Source organism: Hevea brasiliensis, unplaced genomic scaffold, assembly GCF_030052815.1.
Source record: "Hevea brasiliensis isolate MT/VB/25A 57/8 unplaced genomic scaffold, ASM3005281v1 Scaf102, whole genome shotgun sequence".
Taxonomy (NCBI): Eukaryota; Viridiplantae; Streptophyta; class Magnoliopsida; order Malpighiales; family Euphorbiaceae; genus Hevea; species Hevea brasiliensis.
In genome coordinates, this window is record NW_026614589.1 from 1 (window position 1) to 10,970 (window position 10,970).

General features: G+C 28.2%; 1 pseudogene; it reads left to right on the forward strand.

Annotated features, from left to right (window-relative positions):
* The first annotated feature begins 2,157 nt into the window (after window positions 1-2,157).
* On the forward strand, window positions 2,158-6,341 carry LOC131176431 (extracellular ribonuclease LE-like; annotated as a pseudogene).
* Window positions 6,342-10,970: the final 4,629 nt, after the last annotated feature.

Below are 10,970 nucleotides of genomic sequence, written 5' to 3' on the forward strand. Positions count from 1 at the left end.
TTTTCATGAAATGATTTTTTGTGATACAGTGGCCAAGTGATACAAAGCAAAGTTGCTGCTACCTAATCACTGAAAAACCCGCTGCTGATTGGATAAATTTTAATAACTATCCCTGAACTATATGGTTGTAATATTATAGTCCTTTAATTTTAAAATGTAACATAAAACCCTCTCAACTTTTAAATTTTGCACAGTAAAATCCCTCTAACTTTCAATTACTAATTTTCTAATTAGATCCTAGTGTGAACAGATCTAGTGTAACACTTAGTATTTTTCTTTCTTTTTTTATGCAAAGTATAAAATTATTCACTCTACACATAAAAAATTATTTTCTCTATAGAGAGTAGAAAGATTCAATTTACATATGGTTTGAGAGAGGAAAGAGAAATGATGACTAAGCGTTACGCTGGAACTGTCAAGGTCAACGTCTAACTGGAAAACCAGTGATTGGAGGTTGGAGGGATTTTACTGTGCAAAATTTAAAAGTTGAGGGGGTTTTATGTTACATTTTTAAATTGAAGGACTGTAGTGTTATAACTATATAAGTTCAAGGATGGTTGTTAAAAGTTACCCCTACTGATTTTGTCATTCATGGGCTTTGGCCTAATCACAAGGATCGGAATTACCCTTTAAATTGTGATTCTAGCAATCCCTTCAATCAAAATAAGATAAGTCCCTATTCTATTATCAGATTTTCTTTTTTTTTTTTTTCTTTTTTTTCTGCAATTTTATTGAGTATATTGATTCATCATGATGAACAATATTACAATGCTCACTTTTTTGTTATAAAATTTTTATAATATTTTTCTCAATATAAGCTCAAACAATAATGTCAAATGGACTCCTATAATGCCCTAATAATTATAATAAGTGAATAAATTAAATATAAAAAAACATAAAAATTTTATAACAAAAAATGTGCGCTGTAATACTGTTCATAATGAATCAATATACTCAATAAAATTTAAAAAAATTTCTGATAATAGAATAGGAAGTTACGTTATTTTGATTGAAGGGATTACCAGATTCACAATTTAACGTGTAATTCCCAACCTTATGGTTACAATATTTTATAAAATTACAATAAAATAAGATTAAGAATTAATTTGTACGAAAAAGTGCATAAAAGAAAAATAGACAAAAAATTAATATTACCTTTCACTCTATTCCCCCTCAATTTTAAAATGGTTTAAAATGCTATTTAAGTATTTTCCACACAAATTTTCGCAAGATTTTCCTTTTCCTTTTCGCTTCTTACAAAAACAAGGGAATTGAATTTTTATTTTTTTCTTTCTATTTTTTTTCAATAAAATAAAGAAATTGACTTTTTATTTTCTTCTCTTACCATTTTTCACTCTCTTTTCTTAACTGCGAACATTTTAGTTATAAGAATCTCAAAACAGTAAAATAAATTTTTTTAAATTACCATTTTAATAATATTTAAAATAGTATTTTTTATTTAAAGTGATTTTAGATCAACGTTTTAACCATAATCCCGAATAGAGTCAAGCATAATCTTTGTCATTTCTCTCTGCCTATGGTGACCACTGACCAGTTCTGGTTTCAAGACTGAAAGGATTGCAGTTGGATTGAAGGATCCTCAATTTTGCTTTTTTTTTTTTTTCAATTTAGTCCGGTTTTGATTAAATTCGGTGATATTTTTTTATTTAATTTTAATTTTGGTTTGAAAGTAGTAGCTCAATTTCAACTTGATTCCAACTCAATTCAAATTCAATTTAAGTTAATATAATTTTAATATTTTTAATCTAATTTAAATTTTAAATTAAATTAATTCAATTTTAATTCAATTTCAATTCAGAGCTTAACCTTCACAGCCCACTTGAAAAGATATCTTTTTTTTATTAAAAGGGAAAAAAGAATAAGCTTTTTGGTTTGTTTCTTCTCCTTTAGACTGATAAGATTGACAAGATACTCATCTCCAAAACCTTTCATTTTGGCTTATAAATACACCTATAAACTGCATAATCTCGCAGAAAAAAAATACTCATAAAAGTAATTAGATAAAGAGTATTAGAAGCCCATAATCTCTGAAAGTTGAATAAGGATGAAAGCCTACAGTTCAATCTTGATGAAGCTTTTTGGTAGCCTAGGTAAACTTCATAATTGATTTGAGTTTTTTTTTTTAATTAAAAAAAAATGAAATTATTGTTTGTGATACTGTGGCCACGTTCATACTGTGATACAAAGCAAAGTTGCTGCTACCCAACCAGTGGAAAACCTGCTGCTGATTTTGGCATTCATGGGCTTTGGCCTAATTAAAAGGATTAGAATTACCCTTCAAATTGTGATTATGGTAATCCCTTCAATAAAAATAAGGTAATTTCCTATTCTATTATTAGATTTTTTTTTTAACTCTATTGAGTATAGTGATTCTATATGATGAACTATTTACGGTGCATAACTTTAATTAAGGTTTGTTGTAAATCGAGGAAAAGAAAGAGGAAAAGATGAAATGAAAAAAAATTATGAGAATTTGTGTGAAAAATCATTTTATTTTTTTGCTCAAATTTAGCGAAAATAGTAATAAAATAATGTTAATTTTTTTTGTTTTCCCTGTGCCTTTTTTTTTCTCCAATAGTTATTTTTAAACATAATTTTATTTATTTAATATGATTATAATAGTAAAAATGTAATAATTTTCTTTTATCAATTTTCTTTCCATCAAAACATGAAAAATTATACAAATCATTTTCTTTCCTTTTCTTTTCCTATGGAAAAAATTTGTAAGGACAAATAATAATTTTCCTTTCTGTAGGGATTTTACTTTCCATATAATTTCACGCTCTTTTCATTCTTTAACTTTACTATCTACATAGAAATGAAAACTGGGAAAAAAAAAGTTATTAAAATTATAAGGGAAATAAAATTTCTACGGAAAGGAAGATTTTTATTTTTCATGTTTGCAAGGAAAAGTGATTTATTTTTCCTTACAAACATGAAAAATAATAATATATCTTTCCATAGGAGTTTTATTTTTCTTTATAATTCCAATTACTTTTTCTTTCATTTTTATGTAGATAGGAAAGTTAATGAATGAAAAGTATGTGGAATTATATGGAAAGTAAAATCCTTATAGAAAGGAAAATTATTATTTTTCCTTACAAATTTTTTTCATAGAAAAAGAAATGATTTGTAAATTTTCATATTTTGATGGAAATAAAAGTGAAAAAAAAATATTACATTTTTATTATTATGCTTATATTGAATAAATAAAATTATATTAAAAAATGGCTTATATTAAAAAATGGCTATGTTGAATAGTATAATATAATTTTATAGTTAAATAGTATGATAGATTATTCACAATATAATTTCACAATTAGATCATTTTTATATTCAATATTGTTATCTGTAACAAAAATATACTAGTAAAATAATAATTTATTATCACATCAAATCTATTTTGCTATATATATTTGAATAAATATTTCAATTATGCGTACTTTTAATTTGAAATTTTGAATTAAAATAAAATATTTTATAAAATTAAACTTTAAAATAAAATAAATTAAAAACTAATTTAAAGGGAAAAAAGACATAGAGGAAAAATAAAAAAATTAATATTGATTTCCACTCTATTCCGCCTAATTATAAAATGGTTCAAAATGCTCTTAAAACATTCTCTACATAAATCCTCGGAAGTTTTTTTTTCTTACAAAATAAGGGAATTCAATTTTTATTTTTTTTCTTCTTTCTTTTTTCTTCTAACAAAATAAAGAAATTAGCCTTTTTTTTTCCTTCTCTTATAATTTTTTTTCCTCTCTTTTCTTAACTACAAGACATTTTAATTATAAGAATCTTAAAACAGTAAAATAATTTTTTAAATTACTTTTTAATAATATTAATTTTTTTTTTATTTAAAGTGATTTTAGATCAACTTTTTAAACACAAACCCAAATAGAGTCAAGCATAATCTCAGCCATTTCTCTCCGCCTAGAGTGGCCAATGTTTAGTTATAGTTTCAAGACCGAGGGGACTAGGATTGAAGGGTCTTCAATTTCGATCATGGTTTTCTTTCCCAATTTAGTCTGATTTTGATCAAATTCGGTGATAATTTTTTTTTTTAATAAAAAAAGAAATTTTAATTTTAGCTCAAAAGTGAACTTATCAATTAAATTGATTCTAACTCAATTCAAATTCAATTTAAGTTCATATGATTGTAATCATTTTTAATCTAATTTTAATTTTAAATTAGATTAATTCAATTCTGATTCAATTTCAATTAAGAGCTGAACCTCCACTGCCACTTGAAAAGGAGTTCTTTCGTTTGTTGAAAGGGAATCATTATATGAGAAAAAATTGTGAATAGTCTCTCACAACATCACACATGCTACACAAATAAACCCAGTCAAGGGCCGATTTAGAATCAGACCCAGATTAGAATTAGACCACTTTAAACCACATCACAATCGAATTGGAATCAGTTAAATTCGTCTTTGACTCAAACAAAAATTGAATTGGACTAGAACTGAATCGGAATTGAACCGGACGATTATGGACTAAATTGCCTTTTTATTTCAAAATAAAAAAAAATAAACTATTAGATTTGAATAAGAATAGGACCAGAATCTTGGGGTTTCACAGTTCTGATTCCAGGCCGATTTGAACCAGAACCAAACCAATAGTCGGGCTCATTCACATATCATTTGTTGTAAAAAAACAAATTCATGCACCAGCCCTAATTACAATTTTACATCTCATCAAATCTTAATTTTTTATTTTTTTTTTTATAATCAATTACGATTGAAATTTGAACTTGAAATCTTATAATCTTAATAACAACTTCTTTGAATTAAAACTCGTTCATTATAAAACCTTAATCTTAATTTGATGAAGTTAAAATAAACAATTCCAAGACTTTAACAATGAAGGTTCCTCTATGTGATGCTAATTATCAATAGCAATGTCATTACTTTAAAGTGATACTAGTTGTCAATGGCCATTTCATTGTTGAAATCTTTATATCACAACCACAACAACCCTCAACCCACAACCGCCCACCCCCCCAACACACCTCTTATGATCCAATACTTTCAAATTAATGTATAGATTTCAGACCTAAGAAGCAGTATGCAAAAGAATTGGCCAACCCAAGTGGCAATGGAGTGGCCTTTTGGTCACATCACATGAATGGGACAAGCATGGCACATGCTCTGAGTCGGTTGTTGACCAACATGACTGCTTCAAGGCAGCCCTTGACTTGAAGAAGCAAGTAATTCTCCAGCCTCTTAAGAATGCAGGTGAATCCTGATACATGTCAATTTATATAAATTGTTTGTTCTTATATAAGAAAAAGCTTAACAGCTACTATCTCTGCCCCATTTCAGGTGATGTTTAAAACAATTTATTTTTATCCCACTTTATTTGTTTTTTTAAAAAATAAAAAATATTAATTATTTTTTTTTTCTAATTTTACCTTTTTCTGTTGTTATTACTTATGCATTTATTTGTTCGTTATCACCTTTCTCTATCTTAATTAAATACAAAGATGCTTGAGTCAATTATTAGTATTTTTTTTATAAAAATGAGATTATTTCATTATTTCTTTTTTTTATATAAATAAAAATGAGATTATTTCAACATTTTCTTAATTCTTGTACAAAAAAACTTAAAAAAAACTTGAAATGGGACGAAGTGTTAAATTAAATATTTGCTATGAGATTCATGCAATGTTAATTAAGATGTGCATATGTTTAAAATAATAAGTACTCCCTTCATCCATTTTTATCTTTCGCATTTGGGGTTTTTTTTGGGTCCAAAATTATCCATCACATTTAGAAAATCAATGAGTATTAACTATTTTAATCAAATAAATATTTATAAAATGAGTAATTAGGCGAGATAAAGAATAATTTAATCAATTACTAGTATATTTTTATAAAAATGAGATTATGCAATTATTTCTTTAATTACTGTATAAAATCAAATGCGATAGATAAAAATGAACAGAGGTAGTATCTTGATTCTGCACAATCTCATAGCAAATATTTAATTTAAGGTTGTTGAAATCATTCTAATATAACCAGTTTATAGTAGTTGTACCCAAGATTATATAATAATTCTCATTTAACAGTAAATTAAAAACTAATGTAATAGGAATAGAGCCAAATGGGGCAACATATAGCTTAAGCAGCATCAAGAGTGCAATACAAGCAGCAATAGGCTATACTCCATGGATAGAGTGCAATTTTGATGAATCAGGCAACAGCCAGCTTTACCAAATTTACTTATGTGTGGACGCTTCTGGATCAAACGTCAATGAATGTCCAGTGTTTCCACGTGGAAAATGTGCCTAACAGATTAAGTTCTCTACCTTTTAGAACATCAATTTGCCAATTGCTTTTCATTCACGAATTCTCACTTTATTCCTGTCCTTTATTTGTATCTCTAAGTTGTTGGGAATCTCACGTTTGAAAGTATATGAAATGAAACAAATGGTTGGATTGCAATATTGAATTGGCTAGTTATTTTAATGTATAAAATAATTCAATTATTTACATAAACCCATATTAAAATGAATTAAAATTTAATTTGCTCAGTACTCGCCAGATTAGGTTGTAGACTTCAGCCACCCATAATATTTGATACTACCCACCCAAAATCTTAGTCAATTAGTCAAAATTGTGTCTAGCGTGGCAATCAGAAAGTCACAATTATATCTAGTGTGGCAATCAAAAATCCAGACAGTATTTAGAAGGTCAAGAGTCAAAACCAAACAAAATAAGATCGAACAAAAACCTTTATTCACCCAACAAGGCAAACGAAAGTTATACTGAGCAGCAACTACGCCAAGTAGAGCCTGGATCTCATAGACCGAGCAATAATCACTCCAGCAATCAAGCAAAAAACTGATTTCACGCTGACAATTCCAAAATTTCAACCATAATTACCTCCATAAACAGAGTAATGGCTATTTCTCTAAAAAGCCTATAAATACCAACAAAGAGACCAGAGACGGGTACGCATACTCACTCTATAATTCTTTTCAACTAGCTCTTTAAACATTCTTTGAAAACACTTTTAATCAAAATCTTTAACTTGAGTGTCGAAGTGGCCCGCCAAGTAGGCCATCCACCTCACCGTTTCTCTTATTGCAAGTCTACGTGGCATCAGGACCAGGACCCGAGGACTTCCAGTAGCATCAATATTATATAACTGAGCAAATTTAATGGGTAAATTATATGCACAATCCCTCAATTTATGTGGTTATCTAATTTTCAGTCACTTAATTTTAATTTATTAAAATAAAATCTCCCCATTTATGTGGTCATTTCATTATTGTCTAAAATGAAAAAGGATAAGTTACTATCTAAAAGATTTTTCTCCTCTGCCCAAATCATCTTTCAAGTTTTCAATTGTTTATATTTAACAAAAGAGGAGAATGTATCCTTGTATGGCTCCAGTGATTAAGAACGTAGAGATGTAATTGTTGTACATATATGACAGGTCGTATAATGTTTGTTTTCTTATTCATGTACGTCTACTTGAAAAGTTTGAATGAGAAATGGTTAATCTTTCTTGATGCTCATAAATTGTTATTCTTTATATCTCAAAATAGTTTCCCATAGCTAATTTAGCCAGCTCAAATTTTCTGTAGTCCATTTGATAGACACTTGCTAGCTTATATGGGCGTGCAGCTCACTTTCGGGACTACATGCAATTTTGTATTTAAGTGATGCATATTTGTTGAGTTGATGTGTGAAATAGACAAAACAGAAAAAAAAGTTTAGGTGTCTATTAGGACAAAATGCAATAATTCATGCGTCTGGAGTTGTATTTAGCCTTTTTTTTTATATACACTTGTCACAGAAAGAATCCATTTTTTTTATATATAAAGCTTCATGGAGTCAACCTTGGTTTTAGGATATAAGTGAGTTTTCTCACCTCTGTCTATTATATATATATATATATATATATATATATATATATATATATATATATATATATATATATAAAATATCTGTCAATGCATTAAGGCATATGATTTCAACCCTGTCAAATATTCAACACTGCTGCCAAACATGAAGAGGGCTTGGCCTTTCTTATGAGGATTGTGGTATGCCCTCTTATTATCTTCATTTACATCCATGCAAATAATGAATTCTTGCCTCGGTAGTTATTACCAATTTGAATTTTATTTCTATCACCAATAAGATTTATGATGTGTGACTATCCATGTGATGTAAAAAAATAATTCCTAATAAACTATAATAATTATAAACATAAGATTTAACTATCACCCTAATAATGGATCTTGAACAAATAAATTCTCACGGATCTAAAAAGTATATCTGATGCGAAGTTTAATTGAGCCATGATAATGATTGAGAGAGACATTTTGATTTAATGAACTGATTTCTCTCTCTTGACCTTTATTGATTCACACACAAAACTTTAGTGAAGGAAGACTTTCTTGAGATGACCATAATATCTCTGACTTTATGAAAGAGAATTTGTGTATCTTTATGGATAGAGAGAGGGCCAGCTTATACACATACACACACATATATATATCCAAGATTTAATCTGATACGTCTATCAAGTAATTTATAAACGATTAGGATTTACTTTAATTAAAGTAATTCTTGTATAATTAGGATTTGTATTAATTAAAGTAGATATCAATTAATATTGTGTCACATTAAAGGAATTGATTTTGGCCCATATGGTAATATTAATTACCAAGCAAAAATCTTATATTCTCCCATTTTGCATGATAATTAAGTAATATAAACTTTAATAGTATAAACATTAGGCACACATGGAATAAACAAATCATTTCCATAACATACTTCATAATTACCTTCCTATAATAAATTACTAAGTATGCGTTATGGCAGTTATACAATGTTCAATCATATACTTCCTTCCATATACCACAACACTAGTAATTTACTATAGTAGGTTTATAATAGATATATGTATATCACATCATGGTCCACAATAATGTTTCAAAAGACTTTTTCTGTCATCATTCACTCAAAATATCATGTGTACATAATCATGAGAAATAAGAAATACTTTAATGTATGTCAGAAACACATCAATGAGCTCAGAGTATCAAAGTCAATACATTATATGTTAATACAACCAAGATCCATTCTAAGAAAATGTTCTTTAAATGTCTTAGGTTGTGAACCCTTAATTAACGGATTTACTATCATGAGATCAATACTATTATGCTCAATATACATTCTTCGTTTCTGAACTTCCTCCTTTAACGACAAAATACTTTAATTCCATATGCTTGGTACCTTTGGCATATTTGTTGTTCATGGAGAAAATACTGCTACGGAATTATTTCATTAAATTATCAGCAGCTTACTAATGGTGTTGACTACCTCAAGTCCTAAGATAAAATTTTACATCCACAATGCCTGAATTATAACTTAAAACATGCTACAAATTCTCCTTTCATAATGAATGAAGCAATGACAGACTATATTTGGCATTTTTTGATAATATTGTTCCTTCAGCTAATAGGGATAGGTAACTAAAATAGATTTTTCCTGTCAACATATCCAGCAAAATCTGAATATGGGCATCCAACCACTTCTAAATGATTAAATCTCCTATAAGTGAGCATGAAATCTTTAATTCATTATAGGTACCATAAAACTTTCTTTGCAGCTTTCTAGTGATCAATTTTAGGATAAGGAATCGTACAGGCTTGAGCATAAATTAAATTGCCCATAACTAAAGCATAAGGAATTGATTCTATTTCTTTACGTTTCACATCTCTTTGCACCTTGATTGACACTAAATTTGTCCCTTTTCTATATGGGAACAATTCCTGCTAAACATTTATGCATATTAAATCTCTCTAGAATTCTATTAATACTTTCTAAAACAATCCTAACGGTTTTTCTAATCTATCATGGAAAATTTCTATTTCAATCACAAAGGATGCCTCTTTTATATCTTTTATTTCGAAATTCTTCGAGAAAAAATCTTTAGTCTCATGTAATATACCCAAATAATTTGCACTAAGTAAGATATCATCAACATATAGAATTAAGAAAATAAACATACTCCCACTGATCTGAAGATATATACATCAATCAATGACTTTTTCTTTAAATCAAAAGACTTTATGGTATCATTGAACTTAATATACCATTGGTGGAAAGATTACTTTAGTCTATATATTGATTTCTTAAGTTTACACACCATATGACCTTTTTAAACCTTTAGGTTTGTCCACATAAACTTCTTTTTCAAGTTTTCCATTTCAAAAGGTTGTTTTTACATCTATTTGGTGCAACTCTAAATCATAATGAGCCACCACATAATAATTCTTAATGAGTCTAATTCTTTAAAACTGGTGAGAAAGTCTCCTTATAGTCAACACCATACTTTTGAGTTAACCCTTGGTAACAAGTCTTACTTTATATCATTTGACTTTACCATTCGAGTTGCACTTGGTATTAAGACCCATTTACACCCAACTCATTTAAATCCTTTAAGCAATTCGATGAAATCCCATACTTTATTCTGTTCCATGGATTTTAACTCATCTTTCATGGCGTCTAACCACTTGTCAGACTCAGTGCTTTCCTATGGCTTATGAAAATGAAATTGAATCTTTATTGATTCCTTATGTTAAAATCTAACTCTTCTAAGTAACCCACATAATTATCAACAATTGCCAATCTCTTTTCTCTTTGAGGTCTTCTTAATGGAATTTTTTTTTTTTTTTTTTGTGGTTCACATTCATTAGTTCTTCATAGGTTAGTTCTTAAGGTTGTGTTTCATCATCATGTTAAGTAGCATTGTTAGAACATTTAACAACTACTTGAACAACACATGGAGTAGGGGTGGATATATAAATATTAATAGGCATAAAAAAATCAACTTTAATTTCCTGTATATCTGTATTCCATCTTTTAACACTCCCACTAACTTCATCATTCTTCAAGAAATCTAGCATTACTAGTTTCCACAATTTT